At 40.7% G+C, this 17,649-nt stretch overlaps 1 protein-coding gene across 3 annotated transcripts in view; it reads left to right on the top strand.

Annotated features, from left to right (window-relative positions):
• Positions 1-17,649, top strand: part of arhgap23a (Rho GTPase activating protein 23a) — a 306,389-nt gene that overhangs the window by 177,383 nt on the left and 111,357 nt on the right. The gene's annotated exons all lie outside the window — the stretch shown is intronic.

The raw sequence follows: 17,649 nt of genomic DNA, 5'->3' as shown, positions 1-17,649 counted from the left end.
CCTGTTTCTAAAATATGTTAAAAGTGCCATTTTGAATTTTGAGAGGATTCTGGGTAATCCGAGATGGAGGGCAGGAAAAAATTGTGGCTGTAAGAGCTGCTCCTTTTTGAGATATTTTCAGCGTTGGAGCTGATTTCCTCAAATTCTAGGAGCAGTAATTACTGTTTTATAAGCTGCTGCATTGTTTTGGAACTTTGGGGAAAACAGGATCAAAATAATGGCACTTAAAATTAGGATAAAGGGAGACAAAGGCAGTGACCACATGGTGTGAAGTGAATGAACCAAGAAAGAAACCCTAGAGTGGGAAGGATGTAGTGACTGTAATGAGTTCAACCAGGTGAATCTTATAGAATATGAGTTCCCTGATTGGACTGAGTTAACAGCCCCAATCAGGGAACTTTGGCTGGAGGGTCAGAGGTTCAGTTCACTCTGAGAAAGCCGAATTAGTGTCAAGTACTATGCACGAGTAAATGAAGCATGACTTGCTGACTGATACTTTGTGGAGTTATTTCAGATAGGACTAGAGAAATTAATTAAAATTTAACTGGTAAAATAATTACATGCTATAAACGTGGCAGTGCAGGTGATGCAGAATGTAGGATATTTGTGGACACTTATGTAATCCAATCTACAAGTTTCTGCGGTGAGAGAAGCTAGAGAAACTTTGGTTCAGAGTAATTGAGCTAGAGTATGAGCTACAGATGCTGAAACATTAAGAGAAGTGTAAGTAAGATGGACGCTTGTGTTCCACACACTCCTATAGGATAGGATTGTCTGATTTGTATCATGGTCAGGGCCAGAAATGTGCAGCTCCTAAATGAGGTAGGTCATGGGATTGAGAAGTTAAAAGTGGAGGAGCCATTGGCCTTTGCAGTTGTCCAATGTGTAGGAACAAAAACAGCGGCTGCAGGGTTAAGGAGTGAACTGATCGTGGAACTGTGCTCCAGGAAGCAGGGGCAGTTAATTGGAATATTGTAGTATTAGGGGACGGTATTATCAGAGGGATAGATGCAGTTCTGTGTCACGATGAGTGAGGATCCAGAAAGTTTTAGTTACCTGGGTCGCAGCATTCAGGATATCTGGTCTGGCAAGAAACTTAGTGTAGGGTGAGGATTCAATTATTGTTGCCCATGTATGCATAGATAAAATGGGGAATGAAGTCTTGCTTGTAGAGTATGGGCAGTTACAGGGTAGATTTAAACAAAACTTCAGGGAAAATAATCTCTGAGATACTGTTGTGCAAAATCTTCTCAAACACCAACTCACCCACTTTGGTCTGAATTCTGCATGATCGAGTGCCTTCAATTTTGACATTTTATTATTTTCCCAATGCCTAGCCTTAACTGTAGGGATGCAGAGGTTGGTATACTCTGTCCCTTACTGCCCTCCTCAGATTATCAATCCCTAATTGCTACTTATTCTCTCTTGTCCACGTTCTTTCATTTATAAAAGCCTCCCTCATTGAACGCTTACCCTGACAGCATGGTACCATTGTCAGGTGAATACTGTCCCATTGGTACACTTCCCACTTTCCCGAGCACAGGCACCATTGCTCCAACAAATCAAATTTTGAATCAAAAACCATTACTCCCACACCAATCTTTGAGCCATAGAGCCATGGAGATCTACAGCACAGAAAAAGGCCCATTGGCCCATCATGTCTGCGCCAATCAAAAACAACTGCATACTTATGGTCTCAACTATTCCAATCGCTTTTTCCAGCATTTGGCCCATAGCCTTGTATGCCATGGCATTGCAAGTGCACATCTAAATACTACTCAAATGTTATGAGGGTTTCTGCTTTGACTACCCTTACAGGCAGTGTGTTCCAGATTCGCACCAACCCCTGGGTAAAAAAGATTTTTTTTCACATCTCCTCTAAACCTTCTGCCCCTTGCCTTCTGTGCCCCTGGACATTGATTCCTCCATCAAGGGGAAAAATGTCTTCCTGTCTACCCTACATATGCTTCTCATAATTTTATACATATCAGTCATGCTCCCTCTCAATCTTCTCTGCTGTAAGGAAAACAAGCTCAGTATGTTCAGTCTTCCTAACTGAAACTCTCCAGCCCATCGTTCGATTCTGTAATCTTATCTACCATACTCTAATAATCATTGTGACTCAAGTAGAAGTATGATCTATTTGACTTTGTGGAAATATGGCTGCAGGATAACCAGGGCTGAGAACAGAAAATTCAAATATGCTTAAAGTTAGGAAGGATAGGCAAAAAGGAAAAAGCTGTGAGATAATCTTTCATAAAGAGTTAGATCATTACAGTAGTCAAAAGGATCTTGGGTTGGAAGATCATGATGGAGAATCAGTTTGGGTGACACTCAGAAACGGCAAGTGTTAATGGACATTGGTAGTTGTTCATAGGCCACAAAGCAGTATCAGTAATATTGGACATAGAATCAGTCAGGAAGTTAGAGTTGCTTGCAACAAGTATAATCAAGGGAGATTTCAATCTCCATATAGATTGAATAAACTAATCAGCTCCAATGCTGTGGGACATGAATTCTTAGAATGTTTAGAACACTGTTTTCTAGAGCAGTATAACTGATGAATCCAACTGATGAATGGGCTATTTCAATAGTAGTAATGTACGATGAGAAAGGGCTATTTAATAATCTTGTTGTAAAAAGTGCCTGCAGGGAACAGTGAACATAGTGTAAGAATTTTAAAATGAGTTTGAAAATGATGCAGTTCAGTCTAATCAAAGGAAATTATGAAGGTAAGAGGCAAATTAGTTGTTTAGATTGGGAACCTATTAAAGTGTATAATAGTAGACAGGCAATGGCTAACTTTTAAAGAATTACTTACATTCTTTTGAGGTGTGAAATCCCAGAAGGAAGAAGGTCTGACCAATGCTAATAAAAAAAAAATTAAAATTATATTAGATCAAAGGAAACACTGCCAAAGATACTTGTAAATCTGAGGATTTGGTGTATTTTAAAATTCAGCAAAGGAGGGCCAAAAACCTAATAAAGAAAGAGAAAATGGAAAATCAAAGTAAACTAGTGAGAAATACCATATAGAAACTATAACAGCTTCTATTGGTATATAAAAGGGAAAATGTTTTCAATGACAAATATGGACCGACTGGAGGGAGAGACAGGTGAATTCCTAATTATATCGTTACTGGCGGCTCCTTGCAGACAAGGATGACTCCTTTCCGCTCCCAGGGTGAGTCTGCAGGTGATTGTACAGCCTGATGCAGCTTCTGCAGCTCTGTTACATTTAGCTCTGAAGGTGCTCGCAGGAAGGGGTGCGTGGGGCGTTGATGTGGCAGCGTGCTCCTTACATTGTTTTTGCCTGGCTTCTGCTTTTTCTCGATGGCAAGTCTCCAGGTACTGAACGCCATCCCAGAAGCTCTTCCTCCATTTTGGATGGTCTTGGACCAGTGATTCCTGGGTATCTGTGAGAATGCTGCACTTCACCAGTGAGGCCTTGAGGGTAAAACTGAAGCACTTCCTGTGTCCACCTGGGGCTCACCTGCCGTTTCGAAGCTGGGAGTTGGGCACCTGCTCGGGGAATCTTGTGTCAATCATGTAGACGACATGCCCAGCCCATCATAGCTGATCAAGGGTGGTCAGTGCCTCGATACTGGGGTTGCTAGCCTGTTTGAGTACGTTGGTGTTGGTGCGTCTTTCTTCCCAGTGGTTTTGAAGGATCTTGCGCAGGCAGCATTAGTGGTACTGCTCCAGTATCTTGAGGTGTCTGCTGTAGATAGTTCACGTCTCAGAGCCACATTGGATAATAGGAACCACCACAGCTCTGTAAACTAGGATTTTGGTATCGGATTTGTTGTTGTCCTTGAACACCCTCATCCTCAGTTGGTCAAAGGCTGCACTAGCACACTGGAGACTGTGCTGCATCTCTTCATCAATAGCTGCTTTGGCCGATAGGGCATTCTTTAATGTGGACCTTGATGATCCGGTGTGGTTCTACAATGCTGGGTCAAGTTGGTGGAGGACCTTCATCTTGCGGATGCTCAGGTTGAGACTCTTGCCCACATATGCCTTTGTAAAGGTGCTGACGATGGTCTGGGGTACACCCTCAGAGATTGCCTGGAGGCAAGCGTCATGCATATACTGCAGCTTGATGACACTGGTTGGGGTGACTTTGGTTCTGTAGACGGCGGAGGTTGAGTAATTTCCCACTGGTTCTGTATGTAAGCTCCACTCCAGTGGGGAGTTTATTGGCGGTGAGGTAAAGCACTGCTGCGAGGTTGACCACGAATAGTGTTGGGGCGATGACATGGCCCTGCTTGACATTGGTCCGAACAGGGAATGGCTCGGTGGTGGAGCCATTTGTAATTACCACCACATCCATGTCGTCATGGAGCAAGCAAAGGATGGTGACAAACTTTGGCTGTATCACAAAGTGGAGAAGGACACTCCATAATGCTTCCCGATTGATGGTGTCAAAAGCCTTTGTATGGAAGAAGAGAATAACAAATAAGGAATAAACAAATGGCAGAGAAACGAAGCAAATACTTTCAGAGATAGTAGGAAGTAAATACTTTGTTTGCTTTCATGAGAAAGATGTAGAAATAAAACTCTCGAATACCAGAGAACCAATGAAAAAGTGAAAATGGGGAACCAAAAGAAATTGGTCTTAGTGAAAAAAGTAGTGGTGGAAAAATTAATGAGACTGAAAGTTGATCTCCTGGATGTGATGATTTACTCCCTGTGTGTTTAAAGAGGTGGCTGTAGAGATAGTGGCTTGGTTCACTAGCAGCCATCTTCCAAAACAGTTCCTGCAGTTTGGAAAGTAAAAAATGTCACCCCACAGTTTAAGAGTAGACGGAGTGAGAACTTGGGGAAAGTGTCGAGCTGTTCACCTGACACTGGTAGTTGTGTAAATGCTATAATCTATTAAACAGGATATAATAACTGGACATTTAGAAAGTAGTAGGATGTTGAGCAGGGTCAATGAATTTTATATAATGAAATTATGTTTAACAGATCCATTAAGAATTGTTTGAGGATGTAGCTAACACAATAAATAAAGGGAATTTGGTGCATTTAGATTTTCAGGTGGCTTTTGACAAAGGCCTACAAGAGAAGGTTAGGAAAATAATTAGAACACATACTGGCATGGATTGAAAATTGTTTAATGGACAGAAAACAGAGAGGAGGAATAAATGGATCATTCTCAGGTTGGCAGACAATGACTAATTGGGTACTGCACAGATTAGTGCTTGGGCCCCAGACGCTCATAATTTACATCATTAATTTGGATTTGTGCCTGGTGAAACAAAACCAGGTGAGAATGTGAGTTGTGAGGAGAATACAGAGAGGCTTCAAGTGGATATAGACCGGCGTATTGAGTGGGAAAGAACATGACAGATGGAACATAATGTGGAAAGATGTAGAGTTTTCCACATTTGTTGGAGGAAGGGAGGTGCAGAGTGTTTCTCAAATAGTGAGAGCTCAGGAAGTGTTACAGTCAAAAGGGACCTGCAATCTCTTATTCATAAGCTACTGATAACATACAGGTAGAACAATAAGAAAGCTAAATGGTATGTTTGCCTTTACTGCAAAAGAATTTGAGTCCAGGAGTCATAAAAGTTTTGCTGAAATTCTACAGACCTTTGGTAAGACGATACCTGGAATGCAGTTTGGTCTCCTTCCTTAAGGAATGATATACTTGCATAAAGGAAGTGCAAAAAAAAGTTCACCAAACTAATCCATGGGATGGTGAGATTCTTCTACAAAGAGACATTAAGGAGACTGGACCTATATTCTCTAGAATTTGAAGGAATAAATGGTGTTCTCATTGAAGCAGTCAAAATTCTTGCAGCGATAGACAAGATAGATGCAGAAAGGATATTTCCCCTGGCTTGGGTGCCTAGAACCTTAGGGTACAGTCTCAGAATAAGTGATAGGCCATCACTTATGATGAGGTGGTACATCTTCACTTAAGGAGGCTTAGTCATTGGATATCTTCAAGAGAAAGATTGATAGGTTTCTAGATGTTAAAGGTATTATGAGATGGAAAGGCATTGAGGTGCAGGCAGTGATCTTGTTGAAGGGCCAGTGCCCTACTCCAATTCCTTATGTTTTCCTGTCTTTGTAATCTCTTCCAGCCCTTTAATTCTGGCCACTTGTGCATCCACAATTTTATCACATTCCTCTACAGGAAGGTGCCAAGGCCCTAAGCTCTGGAGTTTTCTCTTTAAAGCCTCTCCTTCCCTTCCCTTTAAGATTCTCCTTAAAACCTCTTCCCTTCCAGGTATATTTTCTGCTCATCTATTGGATACTACAGGAGAGTTTCTTTCAATTTTAAATAAAAGGGCAATGAGTCAGCAAAAGGGAAAAAATGTGAATTTCTTGAAGGTACGTTTTCTGAAATAATAGCAGGAGGTTGGTATTTGGGTTTGGGTAGAATATGGAATGAACAGCTCAGTCTCTGGAACCTAAAATAACAGTTATTAAATAAATGATCTCAATGGAAAAATATAGTTTGAGTAATCTCCTGAACATCGAATAAGAGCCAAACATGTGTTTTGCATTTGCTTAGTTAGTTTTTCAAGAAACTGATTCATGCAGTGTGATGTAAAATTAAAGTTGGCTATTTGCAGCCAAAATAAGGGCAATTATGTGGATGGATATTTAAAATTGCCTGGGAGATTTAGTTGCAGAGGTACCACTCCCTACCAGAGATCTTCAATTCTAACCAACAGGGTCCTTCTTTAAATAAGCAGTTCAGGCTGTAATTATGTCACTGGGGCCTGAACGCTAATTTAAATGGTGGGCTGAGCAGGAATCTGTTACAGCATTTCTGCTCCATAAAACTAGCAGGAACATGGATCAAAATAACAATAAGTACCGAATACATGGCTTTGAAATGAGGATTGAATTATTTTTGCATACTCAACCAGGCTCTAGCCCTATTTAACTTAAAGTACATTCAATTCCCACTGTGCATTGTCATACAGTTTGAGTGAAGTTCCGAAATTTCGTTCTTTTCATGTGTTATTTTAGCTAGACCAAGTTACCTGAAATGTTTAAATAATTGCAGCTGTGTTTGATAGGGTTCATTTTTTTTGACTGAAGCAATTGTGGCTGCTTTGAATATATGCAAGTCTGCAGAATGCCAGATGTAAGCTAATTTTAACTGCTATTGAAAGAGGCGTTGGGTCAATGAAAAATAAAGGCAACAGGCGTGTGGAAATCTCACCAGCTGCAAGTTCAGTTCCAAGCCACACGTTATCCTAACTTGGGGACGTTATCGTCATTCCTTCACTGTCACTAAGGCAAAATCTTGGAATTCCCTTCCTGACAACATTGTGTCAGGACCTACAGACGGAATACAATTGTTTAAGAGGGCACCTTACTTCATTCTCAAAGACAATTAGGGATTGACAATGAATGTTGTGTTTCTAGAACTTGCACATCCAGAAAGAAAAAACAAACATCTGTCAGCTTTATCTGTAAGCAGCCTGGGAGCATCTAAATAAACCTCTCAGCTCTTGAAGTTTTGAAAGCAAAACTACTATCATAAGATCCACCTTTGTGTGCCCTTTAAAGTGATCCACTAGGATTATCATTTTAGTTTATGATTACTTGAGTTCAAGAACAACGTGCATTTACACAGTACCTTTAATATACTACGTGGCCACAGGCACATCACTTGTGGGAGCATAGACAGGAAGTAAAAAAAGGTAAGGAGTGTTGACTACAAGCACAGTTGGAAGCCCTTTGAGATTTAGAGGTAGCTTGTTCAATGGTTTGGAGGAAAGCAACAAGGACATCAAGTCTAGGGAAGGAATGCAAAGAATTGAACTGAGAAAACTATAAACCATGGCAGAAATTGGAAGGCTTCTGAGGTGGAGGATGGGATGCATGACCACAGGAGCATTGTTTTTTTTCCCCAGAAGGATTTACAGCACAGAAGTAGAATATTTGGCCCGTTTTCTTCTCTCTTTTGTTTGCTCATAGAACATAGGTGTCACTGCCAAGATCATTAGTTATTGTTTTAACATTTGTTTCATATTTTTTAATTGATCTTTTTGAACATGTTATGAACGGGTCCAGGGCAGATGGGATTCGAACTGAACACTCTGGCTTAGAGTGAGAGACACCACTGCACCACGAGACCCCTGGTCAGCACTTATTGCCTTTCTCTAATTACCCTTCAGAATGTGATAGTGAACTGCTTTCTTGAATCATTGCGACTCTTAGGTTGTCCAACAGTGCTTTTAGGAAAGGTGACCAGAATTTTAACCCAGTGACAGTGAAAGAATAATGATATATTTGGATAGGTGTGTAACTTGGAGGGGTGCTTACAGGTTATTCACATGCATCTGCTCTCCTTCTCCTTCCAGGCAGTAGAGGTTACAAATTTGAAAGGTGCTGTTAGTGGAGCCTTGGTGAGTTACTGCAATGCATCTTGCTGAAATAGCATATTGCTGCCACTGTGCCTCAGTGGTGAGAGGAATGAATGTTGAAGGTAGAGGATGGGGTACCAATTATGGGGCGACTTTGTCCCAGATGGCTCAAGCTTCTTGTGTTTTATAGGAGATACATTAATTAAGGCAAGTGGGGAGTATCCTATCACACTCTTGACTTATTCCAACCCAGCATCTACAAGCCATAGGAACATAATAAATAGGGGTAGGCCACCTGGCTTCTTGAGCCTGCTCCACCATTCAGTGAGATCAGGGTTGATCTTTTTGTGCACTCTTGTACATGCCTGCTCTACGTAACCCTTAATTCCTTTGCTGTTCAAAAATCTATCATTGCCTTAAAAAAAAATTGACAAGTTAAACTCAACTGCTTCACTGGGCACAGAATTCCACAGATTCACAACCCTTTGGGGTTCAACTCAGTCCTAAATCTGCTCCCCTTATTTTGAGGCTATGCCTCCTAGTTCTAGTTTCCCTCAACAGTGGAAACATCCTCCCTGCTTCTATCTTATCTATTCCCTTCATAATTTTGTTTCTACAAGATCTCCCTCATCTTTTAAATTCCAGTGAGTATAGTCCCAGTCTACTCAATCTCTCCGCATAAGCCAACCCCCTCAACTCCAGAACAACTGAATGAACTTTCTCTGCACCCTCTCCAGTGCCAGTACATCCTTTCTCAAGTAAGGGGACCAAAACTGTACACAGCACTCCAGGTGTGGCCTCACCACACCTACCAAAATGGATGACCTCACATTTACATGATGTAAGTTATTCACTACAAAACTACTACCCTCTGCTGATTGCATAGCTGCTAGTATTAACGTGGCTGGTACAACTTAGTTTGTGCCCCCCACCTCCAGAAACCAAGTGTTTGATAGTGATGGATTCAGTGGCAATGATACAGCTGAATTTAAGAAAATGACGGTTATAAAGTCTATCTTATAGGAGATAGTCATTGTCTGACACTTTTGTGTCTGGTAGCCTACCCAAGTAATCTCAACTTCCATTTCTTAGTTCAACAGCTGAAAATGGATAAAACTTTCCTGGGTGTATCCAAACACACTTAAAAATTTGAACAACTATGTTTTCTCCTCTGAATTAAAAAAAAGACAGTCAGAAGTAAAATGGGGGAAATGAAAGACATATAGGCTGTGTGAAAGGATTGATGGGGAGGCGGGGGGTTGTCTATGATGGGCTGGTGAATAGGGAAGAATGAAAAACTAGTAAACCAGAGCAGGTACGAGTGCTCCAGACGTTTAATAGAAGAAAGTTGCTGGTGAATATTGAAGATGCAGGCCATCCTATTGGAAATATATTCTGTTGGAAGCTCCCCTGTAAAATGTCACCAACTTTCTGACTATGTATTCCAAAAGTATTTGTACAACAGTTAGCATATAATTAAGGTTGTGAAAAATGCTTCAGGGATTTTAGTTACTTTGCAAAAATAATCAGATTATTTGTGTAAATAATACTTTTATTAGCATCATAATATGAATTTGGCTGTTTCTGAAAATTGTGGTAAATTGTAATGAGATAGAAACATGAGAGGTAAGAGCAGGTGCAAACTTTATAGCCTGAGCCTGCCACACAATTTATTACAATCATTGCTAATCCTGGGTTTCACCTTTACCTTCCTACCCACTCTTCATGTCTCTCGATTTATATCATCTTCATTTTCATTTATTTATTCAATCATGGGACATGGGTGTTACTGCTAGCACCATTAGTGCCTGTCAGGAATTGCACTTGAGAAGGTGGTCGTGAACGGCCTTCTTGAATCACTGCAGTCCACATGCTGTAGGTAGATCCACAATGCCCTTAGGGAGGGAATTTCAGGATCTTGACCCAGTGACAGTGAAGGAATGGCAATGTATTTCCAAGCCAGGATGGTGAGTGAGTTGGGGGGGAATTTACCAGTGATGGTGTTCTCACGTACCTACTGCTTGGTTCCTTCTAGATAGAAGCGGACTTGTGTTTGGAAGGTACTGACTAAGGATCATTAATGAATTTCTGCAGTGCATCTTGTAGAAATACACACTGCTGCTATTGAGTGTGAGTGGTGCAGGGAGTGGATGTAGTGCCAATCAAGTGGCCTGCTTTATCCTTGATTGTGTCAAGCTTCTTGACTGTTGTTGGAGCTACACATCCAGACAACTGGGGAGTTTCCATCATGCCCTCGACTTTACCTTGTAGTTGGTGGACAGTTTTGGGGAGTAAGGAGGTGAATTTCTCGCCACAGTATTCCCAGCATCTGACCTGCTCTAATAGCCACTGTGTTTATATGGCAAGTCCGGTTGAGTTTCTGATCAATGGTAACCCCCAGGGTGTAATAGTGGGGAATTCAGTCATAGTAATACCATTGAGTGTCAAGGGGCAGTGGTCAGATTGTCTCTTATTGAAGATGGTAATTGCCTGGCATTTGTTTTATACAAATGTTGGTTGCCACTTGTCGGCTCAAGCCTGGATATTGTCCAAACCTTATTGCATTTTAACATGGTATGCTTCAGTACCTGGGGAGAAATGAATGATGATTATGCAATCATCAGAAAACATCCCCAGTTCTGATCTTATGATGGACAGAAGGTCATTGATGAAGTGGCTGAAGGTGGCTGGCCCCATGATAATACCCTGAGGAACTCCTACAGAGATTATCTGTAGCTGAGATGACTGACCTCGAATAACCAACTTTCTATATGCCAGGTATGACTCCAACCAATGGAGAGTTTGCCCCTGATTCCTATTGATTCCAGTTTTGCTCGAGCTCCTTGATGCCACACTTGGTCGAATGCAGCCTTGATGTCAAGGGCTATCACTCTCATCTCACCTCTGGAATTCAGCTCTTTTGTCCACCTTTGAATTGTAAATTGACTGATGGGGCAGTAATTGGCTGGGCTGGATTTGTCTTTCTTTTTGTGTACTGAGCATACATGGACAATTTTCCACATTGTTGGGTAGGTACCAGTATTGTAACTGTACTGGAACTATTTGGTTAGTGGAGCTGTAAGTTCTGGAGCAACAGTCTTCAGTTTTCTTGCTAGAATGTTGACAGGGTACATAGCTTTTGCAGTATACAGTGCCTTTAACTGTTCTTTGATATCATGTGGAGTGAGTTGAATTGGCTGAAGATTGGCATCTGTAATGCTGGGGACTGCTGGAGTAGACCAAGAAGGATCATCCACTGGATCATCCACTGCGAAAGCTTCAGCCTTGTCTTTTGCACCAATGTGCTGGGCTGTTCCATCATTTGAGGATGGGGATATTTATGGAGCCTTCTCTTCCAGCGAGTTCTTTAATTGTCCAACATCAGTCATGAGTGAGTGTGGCAGAACTGCAGAGCTTAATCTGATCCGTTGGCTGTGGGATCACTTAGCTCTGTCTATCACTTGCTGCTTATGCTGTCTGGCATGTATGTAGTCCTGTTTGGTAACTTCTGCAGGTTAACATCTCATATTTAGATATGCCTGGTGCTACTTCTAGTAGGCCCTCCTGCACTTTCAATTGAACCAGTGTTGATCCTCTGGCTTGGTGGTAATTATAAAGTGGGGATTATGCTGGGCCATGATGTTGCAGATTGTGCTGGACTACAAGTTTGCTGCTGTTGATGGCCCACAGCGCCTCATGGATGCTCAGTCTTGAGTTGCTATATTTGTTCAAAGTATGTCCCATTTGGCATTGTGATAATGCCACATAATAAGATGGAGGTTATTCTCAATGTGAAGGTGGGACTTTGACTCTAAGAGGACTGTGGAGTGGTCACTCTTACCGATGTTGATATGGACAGATGTATCTGCAGCTGGCAGATTGGTAAGGATGAGGTCAAGTATGTATGCACTCTTGTTGGTTCCCTCACCACTTGCTGCAGACCTGCATTGTAGCAATGTCCCTTAGGACCAACCAACTCGATCAATTGTGCTGCTACCGAGCCATTCTGGGCGGTGACAATGAAATCCCCCACCCAGAATGCATTTTGCACTCTTACCACTCTCAGTGCTTCCTCCAAGTACTGTTCAACATGGAGGAGTGCTGATTCATTAGCTGAGAGATGATGCATGGCAGTTTCCTTGCCCATATTTAAGCTGAAGCTGTGAGACTGAGTCAAGCTGCTTGTGCTGCACCTGTCTCAATTGATTTGACATGATCTTATCATCTTAACAATTCTAGTCTTCAGTAACATGTCAGTGCATGTAAAGTAGGGCTTAATACGGCTGGACACAACCTCTCGTCTGTATTTGTTCATTTACTGCCTAAGGTATTGCTAACAATTACACCATTGTTTCAAGGATATGATGTATAGTAGCTTCCATTGTATCTGAAATAATGTTGCGTTTCAGCACACAAGAATCATGTGGTGAAGAACTTCACATTCTTCATTGATGAAAATTATTACAGATAATATCTTAAATACAACTTCATTCACTCCATCACTTGTTACAGACTCTTAAGAGATAGCAAAACAATTCCACATTCTCTTTATAACAAATTCTGCCTTGCTTTATTTCATCCTATTTTTAAAAACATGTTTTCTTTGCCTTTCTACCTTGCCCATTCATAATATTAATATTCTTACATTGCTATTAAGCACAACAAGTTAGAAAACAGTAGGTAAGTAAACAGCCAATGTATTTATTTTTTTATTCACATTTCACCATTCAAAGCAATGACCTCAATTCAATGACCTAATGATGTGCAAAATTAGTGGATCTATCACCATATGTGACTGAATTATGTGGATTTCTGGTCCATTTAAGTTGTGTCATAAATTCTCCAAAATGGTTGGGAGGGATATGGGCCAGGAGCAGGCAGGTGGGATTATGATTGGCATGGAATATTTGGACTGAAGGGTCTGTTTCCGTGCTGTATGACTGTGGAAGAATAGAAGATCCTTTATTGTCACGTGTACTCCATTGTAAAAGCACAGTGAAAAACTTTTACAATGTCTGCCTCTTATGGGGCCATCTTAGGTAAAGGGAGCTAGGTGCAAATCTTGGATACAAAAGAGGAATAAAAAGTAGTTGCATTACTTTACAGAGTTTAAAAAATAAGTTAGAAATAAGACATTGTTAAAGGATTGACTTCACAGCCTGGTAAAAATGTCAAATAAATATTACATTCTAGCAGGTCAGAGTAGGGCCTCTACACGTGGTCTCACCATCCACGCTAGACTCCCGTCCAACAGCCATCTCGCTCTGCTCCAAGCCTTCAGTCCACTGCGTACAGGCACTCAGCTACTCCAAGGTAAGTTCCAGGGCTGTCTCCCCTGCACCGGCCTCCGCCCACGACTTGTTCCCCATGTGCTGCTCCAGGACTCCCTGCCTGCACTGCTCTGGGTGTTTGCAGCCCACCCGCTGCTCCAGGATTTGCCTCCGGGGCTAAGGGGCGACAAAAAGAAAACAAAGAGAAAGAAAGAAAAAGAACAGGTGGAACGGAGGAGCTCTGGACTCTATGACTCTAAGTGAGACTGAGAGGATGATGTAGCTTTCTAAACAAATGTACATCTCTGCAAATATTTTCTTGCTTAGGACTGGAAGAGATAATGCAGAATGGGCTGAACACCTCCCAGACTAGGTTGGTTGGGAGCTCACCATTAAAAACTGGGTGCTGTACAGCTATTTTACACTCAGGGCATTAATTTTCTAATGACAAAAATCTGAACCATCTGGGAGGAGGTCCACCTTCGAGCCCTGGCAGGTTTGAATAATGGCCACTTCTGGGACTGCAGCCTGAACTTGAAAAGAGGACACAATGGAAGCATGAACAGGAGTAGGCCATTTGGCCTTTTGAGCCTGCTCTGCCAGTCAGTATGATCATTTAGGATTTTCTAACTTAGTACCCAGTTCCTGCTTTTGCCCCATACTCTATAATCCCTTTAATCCTAAGAACAATATCTCTCTCCTCCTTGAAAACGTTCAATGTTTTAGCTCAACTGCTTTCTGTGACAGAGAATTCCAAAGCTCCCATTCTCTGGATGAAGATTGTTTTTCCTTATTTCAGTCCTAAATGCAGTATCCTGTATCCTTAAATCTGGACTCCCTGCTCATCAGGAACATCCATTTTGGATTTACCCTGTCTGGTCATGTTAGAATTGTATAGGTTTCTATGAGATTCCCCGTCATTTTCCCCAACTCCCGTGAATAGAATCCAGTCTCTGTTCATACGTATTATCTCTCATTGCAGGAATCAGTCTGGTAAACCTTTGTTGCACTCTCTCCGTAGCCTTAACGTCTTTTTTCTGGTAAGGGTACCAAAACTATACACAGTACTCCAGGTGTGGTCTCACAAAGGACCTATACAATTACAGCAAGACATAGCTGCACCTGTACTCGCATCTTCTTGTTATGAAGGTCAGCTTGTTATTTGCCTTCTGCACCACCTTCTGCAGTTGCGTGCTTACTTTCAGCACCTGGTGTTCAAGGATGCCCATGCCTCATTGTAGCTCTCTTTCCCAATCTGTCACCATTCAAATTTGTTTTTTTGCCAGCAAAGTGGATAACCTCACATTTATCCACATTATATTTCATCTTTCGTGTATTTACCCAACTCACTCAACTTGTACAAATCATACTAAAGCATTTCTGTGTCTTCCTCACAATTCACCCTCCCATCGAGATTTGTGACATCTACTAACTTGGAGATTACATATAGTTCCCTCGTCTAATTCACTTGTATATTGTGACTGTCTGGGGTCCACGCACTGTTCCTTGTGGTACTCCACTAATCACTGGCTGTCACGCAAAAAATGGCCTGTTTATTCCTGCTCTTTGTTTCCAGTCTGCCAGCCAGTTCTCTGCTGGATTATGTGCATTTCTGGCCCATTTAAGTTTTGCCATAAATTCTCCAAGAAGTGAGGGTTAGAGGATTATGTATCTTTGTTAACAAATGTACAACTACGCAAATATTGTTTGGAACGAGAAGATACAATGGAAGCCGACAGAGCATTGAGGCTTCACTGACTCTTTTGAAAATGAATCCAATTAGTCCCACTAGCTTGCTGATTCCCCTAATCCCTTCAATTTTCCCTTCCAAGTATTTATCCATTTCCTTTTTGAAGATTACCATTGAATCTGCATCCACTACCCCATTAAACAGTAAATTCCCAAATCTAATTATTTGATGCATAAAGAAGCTTTTCTTCATGCCATTAGTGTTTTTTTGTAATAACCTTAAATATTTGTTCCCCAATGGTTGAAGTGTTAGTGATCATTTCCCCTTCATTTAGTCTACTTTCAATATTTTAAACATGTCTGTCAAAATTACTCCTAATCTTCTCTACTCCAAGGGAAATAGCCCCAACTTTTCCTGTCTATCCATGTGGCTACAATTCTTAATTCCCGAAAATGTTCCAGCACATATCTTCTGTACCTCACCAAAGCCTACTTTTAAATGTGCACTGTATTAGAAAAGAGACATGTTACATGTCAATTAAAAAAGCTTATACAATAGTACCTTATTAACAGTAGATTGCTGCCTTTCATTGTGAAATACATTCTACTTTGGAATTTTTACTTTGCTTCTTACATTTCAGATTGTAGCTTTAAAATTTCCCTTTGCGTTAATTTCAGAATTCTGAAATTATCCTGAAATAAACAGGATAGTTACAAAATGAACTTCCTGAAGAGGATTCTGTGCTTGGAAGAGAAAGGAAACAGCAAAAGGCCACAGAAAAAACACCTTAAACACATTCTCTCTTTAATTTAAAAGTGTTTCATATTCTACAATATAAAATATCACCCTTATGTCACTGGATTATCTCCAACAGCAAATGTGAAGCTGTATGGTTTTGGAGTCTATAACCACCAAAAGGTCTCCAGAACAAAAACCTGTTTGAGATTGACAATCATTAAATTCTCATTTAACAGAGATCATGCTTCTCTGAGGAACTTCCTCCAGCAGGGATTGGGTGAACGCCATAGGTATTCAGTTCTCTATTCCCTGGATGAGAAGAAGCAATATCCTCAACTCTTGACTTTTCTTTGTAATTGTTGTTCCATAGAAGCAGGAGTAGGATATTCAACTGTTAAGACTACCCTATCATTTGATATGATCATGGCTGATCAAACACTTCAGTGCCTTTTACTCACCCTATCACCAAAGCACTGTATACCAGTGGCAATCAGAAAACTGTCAATGCCTTAAATGTATTTACAAGACTGAGTTTCCATAGCTTTCATTCCAGTGTTCATGACCCCCTGAGTTAGAAAAAAGTTCCCCTCATCTTCAACCTAAGTTGCATCTGTCTTATTTTTAAATTATGCCTCTTGGTTTTATACTCCCCAATCGGGGGATAAATCTTACCTGCATCCACCCTTTCTATCTGTTTAAGTATTTTGTTAGTCTCAGTGAGATTACCCTACATTGTTCAAAACTTAGAGAATTCCAATATTTTAAAAATGAATTGAACTTTTGTTTTATTACAATGTTTATACTTTCTTTTATCAAAATTATACATATACCTGGAGAGGAATGCGAGACTCAGGATGCCTTAAGGATAATGTCTATTTCCAGTTGCCTTTTATTTTGATCTGAAGAGTTATTCATCTTTAGTTCAGATTTGCAACTATATGCACTAGAACAGAGAAGTTTAAGAGAATATGTAAAAGAGGTTTTAAAATCATGAAGTATGTTGGTAGAATAATTGGTGAAAGACTATTTGCTCTGTCAGGGAATCAGTGAATATGAAAAATCAGTTGAAGAATTGCAATGGGAGTGAAGCAAATTTAGTAGGAATGTTATGCATGTGTTTGTTTTAGTATGGGAAATTTTTGAACAGAAATGATTGAAACATAAAACTACTTTTTAAATTCATTTATTGGATGTGGGTGTCACTGGCCAGGCCTGCATTTATTATCCATCCCTAATTGTCCAGAGGCAGTTAAATGCCAACCTCATTGCTGTGTCTGGAGTCACACGTAGGCCAGACCAGGTAAGGATGGCAGTTTCCTTCCCTAAAGGACATCAATGAACTGCATTTCTTGACATAATATTGGATAAGTATGTGATATCAATGAATGTACAAAACTGTGGGAAGTTTTATTTAAGATTACTTCTTTCAGTGCTGAGAGATTTGATAGCTCCATTCTTTTGTGGTAGTAATTACGAACTTATTCTGTGCAGGATCTTTTAAATGAGAATTTTATGATTGTCAATCTCAAACAAGTTTGTGTTCAGTTAATTTTCTATTTAAATCTGATTGGGATGAGAAAAATGATTTCTCGTGTAGGTATAACACAGAAGCATA

This window comes from Rhincodon typus, chromosome 30 (assembly GCF_021869965.1).
Source record: "Rhincodon typus isolate 14 chromosome 30, sRhiTyp1.1, whole genome shotgun sequence".
In the NCBI taxonomy this organism is placed as follows: domain Eukaryota; kingdom Metazoa; phylum Chordata; class Chondrichthyes; order Orectolobiformes; family Rhincodontidae; genus Rhincodon; species Rhincodon typus.
This window is presented reverse-complemented; position numbering and strand designations above follow the sequence as displayed.